Here is a 12776-nt window from a genome sequence, read left to right as displayed (position 1 = left end):
ATGGCCAGAACAGGGACGCGGAGGAAGGCATTCGCTTTCTTGCCTGTCCTGGACGCCCCGCGCAGCTCAGGAATGCTCAGCCCCAGCGGGCATCTGAAGACGGCAAACTTCCCGCGTCTGGTGGCGGAGCCCCTGGGAGAACCCGCTGTCATCCGAGGGGACTCGCGCCAGGGCGGGCAAGGATTCCGTTGTCTGCCAGGAGCGCAGAGGGGAGGGTTGCAAAAACGTAGAGAGAAATCCAGTCCCTGTGTGCCCCCGCTTGCTGGTGGCCAGCATATCTGCCCGAGCGTGGCCTGGCGTGCAACCGATCGTGCCGTCCCGCCCGACCCTAGTGTCCCCCACCCTCAACCCACCCCACGCCGCCCGGCTTCCCTGGAATGGGCCCTTGGCGCTGTCTGTCACCGCTCCGCGCGGCGGTCCCACCTAGACTCTCCCGCGAGCACTGTAACAGCGGGGGCGGGGCTTGGAGGGACCGGGCGGAACCAAGCCCCCAGAGCCCGCCCCTGGCTGCGTAGCTGGGCGATTGGATGCTTTGGAAGGCCGCCTTCTAAGGCCGTCCAGGGGAGTGTCCCGTGGCTGTGGCCGGGTCTCTGGCGCGCAGGGTGCAGGGTGAGGGGACTCCGCCCGGCGAGGGGTGGGAGACCGCGCGTCCAAGCGGTCTCTAGGGCGGGGTTTCCCGTTGGGATTTGGGCGCCGTGAAATGCAGCAAGCCCATAGTCTCTCGTGTCGGAGAGGTATCTTTCTGAGTCGCTGGAATTCCGAGAGAATTTGGGAAACTTCTCGCCTCCACTCTTCACTCCCTACTTTCGGATGGGAAAGCAGTTGCTGAGTTGTTTTATTTCCTCCCCCAACCGGACTCTGTAAAAATAGCCGTGCGCCGGGGCGAGCGAGCCAAGCTCTGCCGCACCGCTGTCCCGGGCAGGGTGTGGACCTAAAAATACCCGGCGGTCGGGAGCTTGTGCTCCGGGTGCGGGCGGGTCCGGCCGGGCCGCAGAGGGCGTCTGGAGACCGGAGAAACGGCGGCCGCCTGGCCCCTCGCCTCGGCCGGGGCTGTCCCTTTAAATCCTGGAGGAGGCAAAGAGAAAAAAGGAAAGAAAGAAAAAAGCCCCGAGCGGATGGTGGCTCTGCCCGGCCCCCCACTCCGCCCCCGCGCCGGGTCCTGCCAGCCGCCCGCCGCCTCCGCGGGTCCTGGGCACCCCCCGCCGCTCCACCCACCGCCACAGTTACTGTCAAAATAGAAATTCCGCGAGCTGGAGAGGAGGTCAGGGCGCAGCAAGTGCAAGTGTGGCAGGCGGGGAGGGGGCGCGGAGCAGGGGGCGGGCGCGCGGAGAGGTGACCGTAGACATCCGGGCCCTTTAACCCCGTGCGCCCTCCGAGCCGGTGGCGCGGGCCGCGCGGGCGCCGGGCGCCGGGCGCGGGGCTGACAGCCGCGGCGCGGGAGGCGGGGCGCGAGGAGGGCGGAGGCGCGGCGCGGGGAGGGAGGAGCTGCCCGCGCGCCCGCCGCCGCCGCCGCCGCTCGGCTCCACACCCGCCGGCGCAGCCCCGCCACGAGACTCTGACAGCGCGCGGCCCGCGCTGCTCGGGCGCACAGGCACGGTCGGACCGCGGCGGCGGCGGTGGCGGCGGCGGCGGAGGAGGACGCGAGGACCGCGGCCCGGCGCCAAGTGCGGGAGGCGCGCGGGGCTGGCGGCGAGCAGAGGTGAGTGTCTTAGCGCGGCGCGCTTGGGCACCGGCTGCGAGGGTCACGGTCTCCCCCGCACCTCGGCTGCCGAGGCGGGTCAGAGGGTCGCGGGGCTCCGGGAGGGTGGCTCCGCATTGCCGACGCCGGAAAGCGGTCTCGGGGCTGTTGCTAGGAGGCCGGCGGTCCGCGCGCCCCGGGGCGCCGGCGGGGGCAGGGGCGCCCCCAGCGCGGCAGGCAGGAGGCGGGGGGCTGCGGTGGCTATTCAGGGGCTCCGTGCGGCAGCCATGCAACGGGAGGAGGCGGGAGGAGGAGAGAGGGAGGAGGGGAGAGCCAGCGGAGAGCGAGCCAGCGAGCGGGCGCCGCGCCTCCTGGCTGGCACCGCGGCCCGGAGCGAAGTGGCGCGCGGGGCTTGGAGGGGAACTTCTGCGGGCGCGTGCGGGCCCGGGCTTGGCGGCGCCTCAGGGCCGGGACAGGGCGGGCCTGCCGGCAGCCACAGGTGGTTTCTGCCAAAAGTTGTACCGCACTTCTGCCGGGAAGGCGCGGGAGCGTTTTGGAGAGTGACGGTTTCCCGAGACTTTGGCATCCGCATCTCACACTGTCTTATCTCGAAGATTAGAAAGGGGGTGGAGAGCCTGGGATCCCGCATCTCGAGACGCGGCTCGCGGGCTTCGTGCGGTCTCTGCCCGAGGTGGCGCCCTTGCCAGACCTTCCGGATTCACGCGGCTGGCCACTGAGAAGCTGCGGGAAATGGGCTCACGCACACGGTTCCTGCGTACCTTGGGAAAGTTAAGCTGAGGCCAGCCCGGTACTTGTCTCTCACACGGGGCAGCGCAGGGTCTCTTCCTAGGAACCGCGCCAGTCTTCGCTCCCAGGCGTGCGCATCTCTTGCTCCTTTGAAATCGAATTGTCTCTGGCCGCTGTGCTGCTTTGTTATTCGGGCTGCTTGTCTGATTTCATTAGGAGGAGAACTAGGAGGAGCCAAAGAAAAGCAAAGCGGCAACAACTCTCGCTTCCTTTGGAACCAGCTGTAGAGGCTGGTACCCACATCTAGGCTAGGAGGGTCCAGGAACAGAGGGAGCCCGGAGACGCCGGTGTGTGCTCCCTACTCCGGGAGCTTCACCCGGCCCTTCGCAAGGCTGGGGTTGGGATTTCTCGGGTCTGCGGGACGGAAAGATGAAGGTGGGAAGGAAACCCCCCTCCGAAGAGGAAGGTGTGCCGTGGTGTAGTCAGTTCTGGGAGAGAGGCTCCAAGAAGGCCAGTGGTTTGGCCCGGTTCCTTACTGGCCAGTTGTCGAATCTAGGGCCGCGAGGTTAGAACCACCCCAGTAGGTCCATCCTAGGCTGAAAGGAATCTTTATCCCCGGAGTGGGTCTGATCCCCAGCTGGTGCAAGTGTGCACAGAACTGTGTGAGAGTTGGTTGGAAACACTGAGTCCTTCATTCCCACCGTTCCTCCCTACTCCCCCAACCCCACGGAGCACCTGAGCGGAAAGGGTGCCCTTTGCTTTAAAAAGGAAAGAAAAAAAAAAAAAGGTCATGGGGATTTTGAGCAGAAAGATGTTCTAGAGATATGAGGAACTCTCATTTTACAGATGACCCAACTTAGGCCCAAGGGAAAGTGACCTGCCACGGTGGTTAGAAACGCCAGGAGATGAGAAATGACATCAGCCTCCCAGACCAGGGTGGAGAGAATTCCCTCAGCAAGGCGTCTGGAGGGCCTGAGATCAGAAATGCCACCCCAGACCCCAAGCCCATTAGGGGCTCATTATCTGGTACTTTCTATAGCTATGCTTGCCAGCTAATGTGGTATATTTTCTGTTCTCTGTCCTTGGCTTAGGAAAAAAAAAAAAATCAGGACTATCCCTGAAGATTCCAGTCTGACTCTTTTCCAACTTTTCCTGTTCCCTTCTCACCCCAAATTCCTCAAACTCCTTTTGTAACATAATGCAGCTTGATTGGCCAAGATGAGTTTGCAGCTTGTCTCATTGTGAAGCACCCTCTTTTCGTAGGATGCCAGAACTCTGTTTTCCTGGTAATTAGGTTTTACAGATATTTTTGAAAGGGAGCCCAATTCTGGATCAATTACACTTGGACACAAATGTTGTGCTGTTGTGGATACCAAATGAGAAGGATGAGCAATTATCTGGGGGTGTTGGAATAAATGTTGTTGTGAGTATTTGACACAGCTATTAGACATCAATGAGTGGGTTTTCAGTAAATGTTTTTTGCGCTGTATTTTATTGAGCAAACAAAGTGTCTTAATTAAAAAGAACTGGGAGTTGGCCACTTAGATTTTAGCCCTGTGTTTCTTACCAGTGGGTATGGATGGGAAGGGTTTGAATGGGAAACAGAATGACTGTCAAGACCTTCCTCTTGCCTCAGACCAAAATATTTTAGGGCAATGCTCCTTCAGCATATACTGTCACGTACAGTCCGGCGGAATCGTATTCAATCAAAATCGGTCTGGGTGTGGTGTATGTCAATCTGTACTAGTCAGAAGTGACTTGTAAGAGAGAATATTTTGTAAGTTTTATTGCTTTCAAGGGTATGCAGTATCAAGAATTCAAGGCTAATGCAATGCGGCCAAATAGAATTTTTCTGCTCTCATGAACAGATAAGAATCGGTGTCCCCACAGTTGTGCTGGGGGCCCCTGTAGAAGAAACCAAGATCTGACGTCATCATGACGGTCCAGGGCTAACATTGTGACAGTGCCTTTTCACTGTCATCGCATGCTAATGTCATGGCCATCCCCAAGTGGTATGGGTTCAGCTCTGTGTCCATCTTACAGATGGGGAAACTGAGGCAGAGACATGAGAGAGGGTTATTCCTATGCTTCATTCAGTGCCTTAGCATATCCTGGGCATTCAACTCAGGGCTTCTGTGGGTGACTGGGGAGGGTAATAGGCCCTCTAATCATATTGCCCCTGACCCCTCTCCAGGACCGCCATTACAGAAGGGTGCAGAGGTGTGGGGGTTACAGTTAAAATTCATGAGAGGCCACTTGCTCTGAAGGGGGCCTGAAGGATTTAGTTCCCCACCCCCACAGTGGGTGAGCAGTTTCCTCCCTCTTATAGCAGGCTATGGGAACTTGGGGGAGGAGGGACCAGCTGGCTGAGCCTGGGACGGGGGTGTGGGATCTGTGCCTGTGTAGGGCTGAAGGAGTCCAGGCTATTTATAACCCATCCTCCCCTCCTGGGAAGAAGAGACTCAAGGGTCTGGAACCATCCTCAGTGGTGACTTTGCCCAAGGATGGCTGTGTCCCGCTGGAAAAAAACCACCACCCAACTGCATGGCGGGTATTGGTGTGAACCCTGATCCATGTGGAGGGGTCCTGTGGAGCTTCTTGGAACTTCGACTGCTCTGGGAGTTTTAAGATAGAAAGATTTCCTGGAGCCCTTGTATGTGCACTTTTTCTTAGGCAAGGCCCTCCATTTGTACCCTAGAAATCTCACAGAGCAGAACTAAAGAATCTGCAAAAGTGGGGGAACTTGGCTGTTCTGAATGACGGTAACTCATTTTTACGTGAGTGGAGATTCTGAAAGTGACCTGTCAGATGTGGTTCCCTCTGACTATAAGCTGCGATGTTGCTGTGTGGTGCCGGCTGGAGAGGTGTGCACATGAAGCTCTCCCCCCCCCGCCGCCTTGCCCACCCCTGCCCTGGACCAGTCCCCGATGGCCCCCCTCACCTTTGCACTCTTCAGCCAACACCCGAGTCCTCTTTTGTCTTCAGAAAAATAGTATCTGCCATTCCACTGGTTACGACCTCATCTGTGCAACTGAACATATTTTCTCCCTGGGCCAGTGGACGGAAGAATGAGGGTGGGCGGTGGAGGAAGTAGGCAAGGCACTGAGCTCGTCTCTCTGTTTAGCCCCGCGCAATGAATTAAGCCTCCCATCAGAACCGTTCCGGGGCTCGAGGGAGGTTTTGCCAGGGAGAGAAGACAAGCGGGAGGCCGTAGGGGGAGAGGTGGGTGCTGGGCAGCTCCCGCCGAGGGTGGTGCCTGGTGAGCCTGGTGCGGGCATGGCGTGCGGGGGCTCCTGAGGGCGGGGCTGGTGTGTTGCTCATCGGCACGCAGCGCCAGCCCTGGGCATGGCAGATGTTTGCTTAGCAAGGGCTGGGGGGCACTCGTGGGTGGGTGGACAGCGGGCAGGTTTGCTTCTTTATTGCCATCGGTGGTGTTTCTTGGTGTCGGGAGCTTGACGAAGCAGAATCAGTGTAAGTGAGAAGAGACAGAATTCCCCAGGCATTCTGAGAGCCCCGGGGCCAAGCTGATTGGCCGCTCCCCATTGCCATAGATGCTGGAAGCCAGAGATAGCCGTGGAGTCCTTCTCTGGGAGCTGCGGTGGCGCAGTCTAGCCTCTCAGAGTGTGCAGAGTGAGTCTCCTTCATGAGAGAGATGGGCCACGCCTTTGCTTCCGTGGGCCTTCTGGGGGCCCTCCTGGGGTCTGGTCCCTGCCTGCCTCTAAGACTCCCTCCCCTCCCTGCTGGGACCTCTTTGTTCCTTGAACACACCTTGCTCTCCTGGGCTGTTCTTTTAATCTGGCATGCCCTTCCCTCCCATCTTCCCTCAGCTGCCCCCCCCTCGCCCCCTACCTTCAGGTCCCAGCCGAGACCGCACCCTGTGTTACACTCTTCACAGTGCCCACCTCCATCTGGGATAGAATCTTGATTCTCTTCTTGTTTGTCACTTGTGTCTCCCACTAGACTGTGAGCTCTAGAAGGGCAGGGACCTTGTCTGTTTTGTTCCTCGTCGTGTCCTCAGCCCCAGAACGGTGCCCGGAATGGAGCAGTGCCAGAGGGAATGGACAGTGAGTGGGTGTGCCAGTGAATATGCTGGCGGTCTGCAGAGACGAACCGGCCAGGGACCCTGCCCTCGGGACCTCTTCGGCCTGGAGGCAGAGAGAAAATGTGTCCTTGAGGCTCTATGGTGGCGGGAAGGGAGGATGGCATTCTTGAGGTACAGCCAGGGAGGGCCCTGGTCAGCTGGTGTTAGCCCAACTCCACGGGGCTGGTTGGCTTGGGGGGGGGGGTCTTTTTGCTGTTGCTATGTTAGGAGTCAGGAGCCCTGGCAGCTGACCCACCTCCAGGACTGAAGTTCCTCTCGCTTGCTTGGCTGCCACCTCTCTCTCTGTTTATTTACTTCTTTGGTGAGCGAGAGCTCCAAGCATAATGCCATCCTTGGAGAGTCAGGAATGTTGTGTTTTTCCACCAGCTCCATTCATTCGCTGCCTCCTCGGAACAGCTGTGGACAGCTGGCTGCCAGCGTGAATGCTGGGAGGGCTTCTCTTCAGGGCCAAGGGGTACACTCAGCCCTACACTCAGCAGGAATGGGGGATTTCATTTGTGTTTCACACCCTGCTGCTTTCCAAACCCCACTGAAATGGTGCCTGTAAAAACAGATCCTTGAGGAAATTAAAAAACTATTAGCATTCAGTTTACTGCTTTTCTGATTATAAAAGCAATGAGAGTCATGATAGAAGATTTGGAAAATAGAGAAATGTGTAAAATTAAGCCCCCAAACTGTGACGACACCCTGATGTTGGTGCGTTTCCTTCCAGTCTTTTTTTCTGTTCCCGCCAACACACACACACACACACACACACACACACGCATGGGCATGCACGCACATACCCCCGCACGTAGTTTTCTGAAATTTTGTGAACCCGTGCCATCCTTAATAAGCATAAGGGCTTCTTCTCTTGGGAGTGTCAACCATTCCCACAGCAAATCACTGATACATAGAAGAAAATCTATGTTCCACCCGCCGGGAAGATTTCAACGCGCTTTACCGAATGCAGCACAAGTTGGGAGAGCAGTGGGCTCCTCCCGCACGTGGTGGGTGTGTTTGGGAAGGTGTCGCGCACTCTTGGCCTTCCCTCTGTCACCACGTGAAGTGCCACCAGCTCATGGTGTTACAGGCTGTCTCCTTACTGAGGATTCTGTCACATTTCCCAAGGCCATCGCGGTCTCTAAAAACGTATTTTAATAGACGTGGAGCCTTCCTTCAAGTCAAGGATCATACTTTGACCATTACATGCCTGCCAAAAACCGAACTCAGAGCCCATTAACGGATCATTCCTTGACCTCAAAATAAGAACAGCAGGAGAATCTTGAGAAATATGAACCCAGATCATTGGCTTCGTGTGTTTAGGGCAGGGCTGTTTGGAGACAACCTTTGCTCCCTCAGGGGCCATCACCGCCATGTTCCCAGGGCCTCCGAGAATGGCCGCTGCTCGTGGGTGCTCAGGAAATATTTTGCTGAATGAAGGAAATGCAGAATCCTTCCTATGGGAGGAGAGACTCAGGCCTGTCCACGTCCAAGCTTCTTTTGGGAGTGGGTTTGGCTGGGGAGGGAGAGCAGGGCCCTGGGGGGAAAGGGAGGAGGAAGACAGTCACAGCCTGGCAAGCAGGAAAGGGCAACATGAGAAGCAGTTCTCTGACTACCTGGTCTTGGCGGGGTTTTGGAGGAGGCGATGCTTAGATGGCATCTTAATATAAGGGGCTGGGAGCTGGGGTTTAATTCCCTGGAGACAAGATGTAGAGGGTACCCAGGCAGGACAGCGGGCTGTGTGGAGCCTCAGAGTTGAGCGAACAAGGTAGGTTTGTCAGCCCAGGATGAGGAGTGTAGCTCTGCCAGGGAACGGCGGGAGCTGGAGGGCCCTCGTGGGCCCAGAACCTAGTTCCAGGGGAGGATGGGTCCTTGGGTCACAGGGCTCCACCCTGTCTCCGGGCTAGTATTGTAGCCAGACTGCAGATGAAGAGACTGAGGCCTCAAGAAGTCGAGTGACGGACGGTGAGGAGCGTGGGTTTTGGAACCGGCGAGACCTGAATCTCCTGGCTTGGCTGCTTTCCTGTGGTCCCTTTGGGCATGTTGCTGAGCCTCTCAGAGCTTGAGTTTCCTCATCGAGAAAGCAGGGAGCACCAACTTCGTGAGGCGGGTGGGAAAAGGAGGGGATGTGATAACACCCAACGTCCTCAGCACGACTCCCGGCAAGGAAGACGCGGGCTCCGGGCGCTCTGTGAAACCTGCTCCTTCCCTGAGGGAGCAGAGGGAAGAGTGAGGATTGGGGGCCCCAAATCCAAGACTGCCTTCTTCCTCCTCCTCTCCCCCCCAAGCTACCACCATACTTCAGGGGATAAAAATCCAATTTACGGGGGCGCCTGGGTAGCTCAGTGGGTTAAGCCCCTGCCTTCGGCTCAGGTTATAGTTTCAGGGTCCTGGGATTGAGTCCCATATCGGGCTCTCTTCTCTGCCTGCCTCTCTGCCTACTTGTGATCTCTGTCTGCCAAATGAATAAATAAAATCTTTACCAAAAAAAAAAAAAAAATCCAATCTACAGGAAAGACAGCTGTGGGAAGCCACTGCTTGTGGAGAGAGAATCAGAGTCACCTGAGGGGTGCCAGAATCCCTCCCTCCATCCCCACCGAAGGAAAGGGAGAAGCACTTGCAGAAATCACCCCAAGGCTTTAGAGCTCGTCCTCGATGTCCCTGGTGGCACATTATTTACCCCATTAACTCCTGGGCATGGCTGGGTCTTTAGAACAGAGACCTTCCAGGGCACAGAGAATGGCACACGGGGCAGGTCAGTTCTGCCGGCTGGGAGCTAAATGGGTAGGAGCATATGACCGGGGGCAGTGCGGGCTGGTAAAAATACAGTGCGAGTCATCTATGTAATTTTAAGTTTCCCGGTAGCCACATTTAAAAAAAGTAAAAGGAAACAGAAGTACAAAGGAAAAAGGAAATGCCTTTAATTTAAGCCACTATACCCAAACTCTCACCATGTCTGCAGGTGCCACATTTCAGGTGCTTGGCCGCCCCCCTGCCCCCCGGGGTTAGCTGGGTCAGCCCTTCACCTGGGCGGGGGGGTGGGGTGGGCAGTTTGGGGGAGGCTGATGTTACCAGGTGGGAGGTGGGGGGGGGCGGGGTATCCACCCCGCAGGGAAGGCAGCTGGGCCTCTGGGCGGGAATGCACAAAAGCAAGTACGTTAGGGAGGAAGCAAAGGCTTGCAAGCCCTGGCTTTTGTCCTGGCCCTGCCGGGGATGTGTTGTGTGGAGGGAAGCTTCCCACCTTCATGGGCCTCAGTTTCCCGACCTGCAAAATGAGCCAGCATTACCTCTAAGACCCGTTCTGACTCTCGTGTTCTAACACCCCCCCCTCTTTTTTCAAGATTTTATTTATATATTTGTTAGAGACACAGCAAGAAAGGGAATGTAAGCAGAGGGAGCAGGAGAGGGAGAAGCAGGCTTCCCCACTGAGCAGGGAGCCCAATGCGGGGCCCGATTCCAGGGCCCCGGGATCATGACCTGAGCCAAAGGCAGATGCTTAACCCATTGATCCACCTGGGCACTCCTCATGTTCTAATTCCTAAGGGAAAAGCCAGGAGAACAAATTTAGCCACTTCCTAAGTTGGAAGAGGGTAGGGGTGGAGCTTGGAGAGAAAGTGAGGACCACAGAGAGGATGCCCAGGCCCCATGTTTGCCAAGTAGCTCATAGAAGGTTCTATCTGGACAATTTAGAGAGATACGTAAGCCTCTCTAGCAATGCCAATATCCAGTCACCACCATTAAGTCGCCTTTATCTAAAAGTATGTTTTGGAGATAGAGGTGACTGGGCATGAACTATTATTTTTAAAAAGCGACATATTTCCATTGTCTTTAAGATCTGACGTGTCTTCTTGTTCCTAGGTCATCCCAGATGGCTGTGAATGGCAGCCATAAAGGAGGGGAGGGGCCCTCAGGAAATATTAGATCAAAAAAGGAAATATTTCAGCTCTGTCATAAATGGGCACTCAGCCTGTCCAGAGAGGATGTGGGAAGTGGGAGGAAAAAGGCAGCAGGTGTGTTTGGAGGGAAGGGTGTGTCTGCAAATGTATTTTAAGCTCCTGAAGTGAGACGCATTGGTTTTATTGCACTCTGGTGAGGAGGGGTTTGAGGTTTTTATCTCCCTGCCACAGACTCCTATGTGGTAGGTGGGGCACTCTCTCTTTCCTTTTAAAGGGTGGTCTCTTCTTTTTAAATTAGATTGTCACCAAGTAACTAAGTGTATCTACCTGAGGACCTCCTACTCCCTCAGGGGGAAAGGGCCTGCCTGCTCTAAGAGTTGGTCCAAACACTTGGATTCAAAGAGGAGGAGGCTGAGGGTCAGAGAGGCCCCAGCACTCTCAGGTCACCCGGGAAGGCAGCTGAGATGGCCGCAGCCGCCACAGTCTCCTTTCTGCCATGCACGGGTGCCTCCCTAGATTTCGTCTCCTCCACGGTTTACAGATGACTCAACAGGCGGCCTCGAACCATTTTTTTAAAATGAGGATTTCTCTTTTATGTTTTCCTAAACTAGATTTTTTATTACTTTCCCACACATTGTTTGCTTTGAATTTTTAATTTAATTTTTTCAAATAGGTCAATACTTACATGGTTTAACATTCAAAAGGTACAAAAGGGTATTCAAAATGACACATCTTTCTCTCTCCTCATCTCTTGGTTCCCTTAGTTTGAAGCAACCACAGTCACTGGTTTCTGCAGCATAAAGATATGGTGTGAATATACAGGGAAGTACGTGCACACGTGTAAACGTACATATACATGTGTGTCTCTAGTCCTGAAATTTTTTACACAAGTGGAAGCATACCATAAACACTATATTTTCCAACAGCACTAAATTTGGGGGACATCTGACTATCTGAGTATTAAGAACTTCTTTATTCTTTTTTGCTTGTCTGTTTCAACTATGTAGATTCCGTTGTATGGGTATTCCTTGGCTTAGTTAACCAGCCCCTTGTAAATAGATATCTTGGTCGTTTCCAGTGTTTTGCTAATCTAATACTCTTGGTTTTTACCTGATGATTTTTTTTTTTTTTTAATGAAAGCAATCCTTGAATTTTCTGACTACAGAAAAATTGATAGCATTCTAAGCTTGCTGGTTTATCATTTGCAAGATGCTTGAAAGAATAAAGTTCCTTACTTATTTAAGGGTTAAGAGTAAGATAAATAATTTTTGCATTGAACTTTCTGGAAAATGACATACAGTCCTCATTCACTCATTAAGCTGGTGTTTTTGGAGTTCCCGCTAGGTGCTGGGCGCTGGGCTCTGGGCCAGGCAGTTGGTAGGGTAGATGGGGCAAAGAGGAAAGGGCACGCAGGATGGCCTTTGCATTTGGGCCAGGACTGGGGAGTGCATTTGGGGGTGTCCTTGATTGGAGAAGAGGACAGTTAACGCAGCCCTGGGGGCAGCCTTGACGAAGGAACACAGAAGTCACAGAGGGAGCTCTGGGCTCTCTGACTTGGGGGTGAGGGTACAGAGTGCCAGGGAGGGGGCTCTGGGCTGCCTGGCTGTGTGTGAACAGCCAGGTTTCCTGACCACAGCTTGTGGTACCATGTTCTTGCTTTCTTTCAGCTGCCTCTCTCAGTCACTGTCCATCTGTTCAGATTCCAGAGCCCATATTCTTTCCACTGCACTTAAATGGACACTGAGTTTCCTGGAGATTATTCAGGGAGGGAGGAATGGCCTGTGCAAAGGAATGGTGGTAGTACCAACATGACCTGTGCCATGTTCATTGAAGAAATAGCTCCGCAGCAGGAAGGCCCATGCAGACAGTGGGAGGAAATACATTTGGATAAGGGGGTCAGACTTGGAGAATTGAGTGCAGCAAATCTTAACTGTCAAGCTGTTTATCCCCTCTGTTCAGTTTACTTCATTTTTATTTTTGTTTTTCTCAATTCTGGTATGTTGCAGACAATGTCATATTGCTAATTTTTGCATTAAATGGTAGGAATTTAGGAAGAAATAATCCACATCATGCCAACTATTAAAAACGTGTATTTCAGGCTAGAACCAAGCTGGGATGATTTTTATTCATTGACCAATGTCTCTTTCCTATGGCACTTTAGGAAACTGTTTTTGGAGCTACTTAAATCACTGTTGTAAAAATGCAACTACCAGCACATAGGATTATCTGGTCATTAGAATCCCAGGGGTGTGCCTCTCTCCGTGTTTTAGAATTCCACAGATGGATGATTCCATATCTCAACTTCTATGAGAACCACTTGCTCATGACCTTGTGGTTCATGGTCAAGGATGAGAATTCCTCTTTTGTTATA

General features: G+C 54.3%; 1 protein-coding gene across 3 annotated transcripts in view; it reads left to right on the top strand.

Moving 5' to 3' along the window:
* Positions 1 to 1611: 1611 nt before the first annotated feature.
* Positions 1612 to 12776, top strand: part of ZBTB7C (zinc finger and BTB domain containing 7C) — a 337583-nt gene continuing 326418 nt past the window's right edge. For 2 of the 3 annotated variants that reach the window (XM_059409616.1, XM_059409618.1), the window contains exon 1: positions 1612 to 1699. The gene's annotated coding sequence lies outside the window, so the exon portion shown is untranslated. The remainder of the gene's footprint in view (positions 1700 to 12776) is intronic. The other variant, XM_059409619.1, reaches the window with a different exon arrangement.

The sequence above is a fragment of the Mustela nigripes genome, chromosome 8, assembly GCF_022355385.1.
Source record: "Mustela nigripes isolate SB6536 chromosome 8, MUSNIG.SB6536, whole genome shotgun sequence".
Classification (NCBI taxonomy): Eukaryota; Metazoa; Chordata; class Mammalia; order Carnivora; family Mustelidae; genus Mustela; species Mustela nigripes.
Note: the sequence above shows the minus strand (reverse complement) of the source record. Positions and strands in the feature narration are given on the sequence as shown.